Source organism: Motacilla alba, chromosome 7, assembly GCF_015832195.1.
Source record: "Motacilla alba alba isolate MOTALB_02 chromosome 7, Motacilla_alba_V1.0_pri, whole genome shotgun sequence".
In the NCBI taxonomy this organism is placed as follows: Eukaryota; Metazoa; Chordata; class Aves; order Passeriformes; family Motacillidae; genus Motacilla; species Motacilla alba.
In genome coordinates, this window is record NC_052022.1 from 37,424,965 (window position 1) to 37,429,536 (window position 4,572).

Here is a 4,572-nt window from a genome sequence, read left to right on the forward strand (position 1 = left end):
GTTGCATTGTCTGTGGATGTCTCACTGGTTGGGAATGGCACAAATGGGTTTCTGATGTGAGTATTAATTAGCTTTAATTTTCCAGCGTTTCTGGACCAACATTCCCATCTCTGGGGAAGGTTTCCCCATTCCTTGTGGCTGTTGTCTTTTCCTGAGGCTCCTGGCTTGGTCCTGGCTCGGGGCTCTGAGTGTAGGAGCAGCTTTGCTTTGTCCCATGTTTCCAATTCCTGTGGAGAAAGCACCGGGGATGGCAGGGAAGGTTCCTCCATCAGGACACAAATTAAAGCCGCTCTGATGCCCTAGACTTATAAAAAACTTTGGAAGTTTTTTTATCCCAATTTTGAACAACAACCGGTTATTTTGAACAACAGGTTTTGACTGAAATGAGTGATTGGCTTCTAGAGACTACTAAGCCACTTTCTGGGAAATTAATTCTTTTTAGGGATTTGTTTGTTTGTTTGTTTGTTTTTCTTTTTGGTCATCTGGCTCATCCCAGCTTGCTGAGACCTTTCTGGGATTCTGGACCTGGAGACTGGGGGTTGCCAGGTACAGGGAATTCTCCCAAAATTGAGCTGAAAGATTCCTGTGCTTTTCTCAGCATCCTTCCTGAAAAGCATGGTGCAGAGTTCATGGCATTTCCAAGAGGTTTAGCAGGGTTGAATGGGATATTGGGAAGGAATCCTTCCCTGTGAGGGTGGTGAAGGCCTGGCCCTGGGTTTTGGTTCTTCATTTAAACGGAGCTGTGCTTCCTTGGGTTGCCTCTGCAGGAAAATGAGCTAATGAGGCCAAATGTAAACTGCCCCCTGAGATTCCTCCTCAGGCATCTCAGATGCTTCCTAGAGAGTCAGTGGAAAAACCCAGATAAACCACACAAACCCAAAATAAACATCCCTCTTCCCCAGAGCAGCTTCTTCCCAGTCTTCTTGCTTCCTCTGAGACTTCTTCCGATGCCCTGGGATGTGGAAGCTGTCAACACCTCCTGTTCTTCCCAGGATCCCAAGGTCCTGGAGTCAGAGCCTGTCTGGGAACCTCAGTGGGCTGGAGGGGAAGGTAAAATTCACTTCCCTCAAGCACCTGCTGGCAGGAGCCCGGGTGAAATGACCCACTTGGCATGGAAATGTCTGCTTCCTTTTTGCTGGAAAAATTTCCTTGCCTGCACTAAGAACAGATCCATTTGCTGTGCAATGCCTTTTTTAATCCCCAAATCTGATTCTTCCTTTACAGAAGGGTGTGGGTTGGAATGGAGTGGGTGATCCACTGCCACCCCCTGCCATGGACAGGGACACCTGCCACTGTCCCAGGCTGCTCCAAGCCCCAGTGTCCAACCTGGCCTTGGACACTGCCAGGGATCCAGGGGCAGCCACAGCTGCTCTGGGCACCCTGTGCCAGGGCCTGCCCACCCTCCCAGGGAACAATTCCTTCCCAATATCCCATCCATCCCTGCCCTCGAGCAGTGGGAAGCCATTTCCTGTGTCCTGTCCCTCCACGCCTTGTCCCCAGTCCCTCTCCAGCTCTCCTGGAGCCCTTTAGGCCCTGGCAGGGGCTCTGAGCTCTCCCTGGAGCCTTCTCTCCTCCAGGTGAGCACCCCCAGCTCTCCCAGCCTGGCTGCACCCTTGGAGCATCTCCCTGCTCTGTGGATTTTCTCCATGCAGTCCCTGCTTTTCTTGTGTTGGGTGCCACAGAGTCACTGTTAAGTGATGAAGCAAAAACCCCCAACTTTTCCCGATCCCATTCTCCTCCTGCTGACACACAGCATCTCTCCCTAACACATTTTATTCACTGCCTGTTGCACTGAGGGGTGGGGGGCACGGATTTGGGGCTCTTTCTGGGGTTTTGGGGCTGTTTCTGGAGCTTTTGGGGCTGTTTCCAGGGTTTCTGGCCTGTTACGAGGGGTTTGGGGGCTGTTTCTAGGCATTTTCGGTTGTTTACCATGTTTTTGGGGATGTTTCCTAGGGTTTTGGGGCTGTTCTGGGTTTTTTGATGCACTCTTTGGGGGGTTTGGGGCTGTTTCCAGGGCTTTGAAGCTGTTTCTGGGGTTTTGGGGGGTTGTATCCAAGGATTTTGGGGTTGTTTCCAAGTATTTGGGGGCTGTTTCTGGAGCTTTTGGGCTCTTTTGGGGGGGTTGGGGGCTATTTCCAGGGGTTTTGGGCTGTTTCCAAGGGTTTAGGGACTGTTTACAGGTGTTTGGAGGCTGTTTACTGTGGTTTTGGGGCTGTGTCCAGGGATTTGAGGGCTTTTTCTAGGGGATTTGGGGCTGTTTCCAGGGGGTTTGGGGCTCTTTTCGGGGGTTTTGGTGCTGTTTTCAGAGGTCTGGGGGCTGTTTACTGTGGGTTTGGGGCTGTTTCCATAGTTTTTGGAGCTGTTTTCTGGGGGTTTGGGGCTGTTTCTGGATTTTTGGGGAATTTTGGGGCCATTTTGGGGCTGTTTCCAAGGCTTTGGGGCTGATTCCAGGGCTTTTGTGGCGGTTTTGGGGCTGTCCCCAGGTGTTTGCAGGCTCTTTCCAGGGATTTGAGGGCTGTTTCTAGGGGTTTGGGGCTGTTTCCCTGGTTTTGGTGGCTCTTTTTGGGCGTCTTGGGGCTGTTTCTGGGGTTTTGGGTCTGTTTCTAGGTGTTTGAAGCCTGTTTCCAGTGGTTTTGGGACTGTTTCTGGCACCTTGGGCTATTTACAGTGGTGTTAGGGCCGTTCCCGAGGTTTTTGGGGCCGTTTCTGTGGTTTTAGGGCCATTCCCAGGGATTTTGGGGCCGTTTCTGGGTGTTGGAAGCCTGTTTCCAGGGGTTTTGGGGATGTTTCTGGGTCCTTGGGGCTGTCTACCTTGGTTTTAGGGCCATTCCGGGGTTTTTGGGGCCGTTCCCAGGGTTTTTGGGGCTTTTTTTGTGGTTCTTGGGGTCGTTTCTAGGTGTTTGAAGCCTGTTTCCAGGGGTTTTGGTACTGTTTCTGGGTGCTTGAGGCTGTTTACTGTGGTTTTAGGGCCGTTCCTGGGTTTTTTTGGGGCAGTTTCTGGGGTTTTAGGGCCATTCCCAGGGTTTTTGGGGCCGTTTCTGGGTGTTTGAAGCCTGTTTCCAGGGGTTTTGGGACTGTTTCTGGGCGCTTGGGGCTGTTTACATGGTTTTAGGGCTGTTCCCGGGGTTTTGGGGCCATTTCTGGGGTTTTTGGGGCCATTTCTAGGTGTTTGAAGCCTGTTTCAGGGAGTTTAGGGACTGTTTCCTGGTGTTTGGGGCTATTTACAGTGGTTTTGGGGCTGTTCCCGGGGGTTTTGGGGGCCGTTTCTGGGGTTTTAGGGCCATTCCCAGGGTTTTTGGGGCTGTTTCTGGGTGTTTGAAGCCTGTTTCCAGGGGTTTGGGGACTGTTTCCGGGTGCTTGGGGCTGTTTACAGTGGTTTTAGGCCCGTTCCCGGGTTTTTTGGGGCCGTTTCTGGGCTTTTAGGGCCATTCCCAGGGTTTTGGGGGTGTTTCTAGGTGTTTGAAGCCTGTTTCCAGGGGTTTTGGGGCTGTTTCTGGGTGCTTGAGGCTGTTTACAGTGGTTTTAGGGCTGTTCTGGGGGTTTTTGGGGCCATTTCTGGGGTTTTGGGGGCTGTTTCTGGGTGTTTGAAGCCTGTTTCCAGGGGTTTTGGGACGGTTTCCGGGTGTTTGGGGCAGTTTACAGTGGTTTTGGGGCCGTTCCCGGGGTTTTAGGGCCGTTCCCAGGGTTTTTGGGGCCATTTCTGGGTGTTTAAAGCCTGTTTTCAGGGGTTTTGGGACTGTTTCCGGGTGCTTGAGGCTGTTTACCGTGGTTTTAGGGCCATTCCTGGGTTTTTTTGGGGCCGTTTCTGGGGTTTTAGGGCCATTCCCAGGGTTTTTTGGGCCGTTTCTAAGTGTTTGAAGCCTGTTTCCAGGGGTTTTGGGACTGTTTCCGGGCACCTTGGGGCTGTTTACAGTGGTTTTAGGGCTGTTCCGGGGGTTTTTGGGGCCATTTCTGGGGTTTTGGGGGCTGTTTCTGGGTGTTTGAAGCCTGTTTCCAGGGGTTTTGGGACGGTTTCCGGGTGTTTGGGGCAGTTTACAGTGGTTTTGGGGCCGTTCCCGGGGTTTTAGGGCCGTTCCCAGGGTTTTTGGGGCCATTTCTGGGTGTTTAAAGCCTGTTTTCAGGGGTTTTGGGACTGTTTCCGGGTGCTTGAGGCTGTTTACCGTGGTTTTAGGGCCATTCCTGGGTTTTTTTGGGGCCGTTTCTGGGGTTTTAGGGCCATTCCCAGGGTTTTTTGGGCCGTTTCTAAGTGTTTGAAGCCTGTTTCCAGGGGTTTTGGGACGGTTTCCGGGTGTTTGGGGCTGTTTACAGTGGTTTCGGGGCCGTTCCCGGGATTTTAGGGCCATTCCCAGGGTTTTTGGGGCCGTTTCTGGGTGTTTGAAGCCTGTTTCAGGGGGTTTTGGGACTGTTTCCGGGTGCTTGGGGCTGTTTACAGTGGTTTCGGGGCCGTTCCCGGGTTTTTGGGGCCGTTTCTGCGGTTTTTCTCCCCTGAGGGCGGATCGGGGCGGGCCCGTTGCTATGGCCGCGGCGCCCCTTAGCAACGGGGCCCTGCGCGCGCCGCGCGGGGCACGCCGG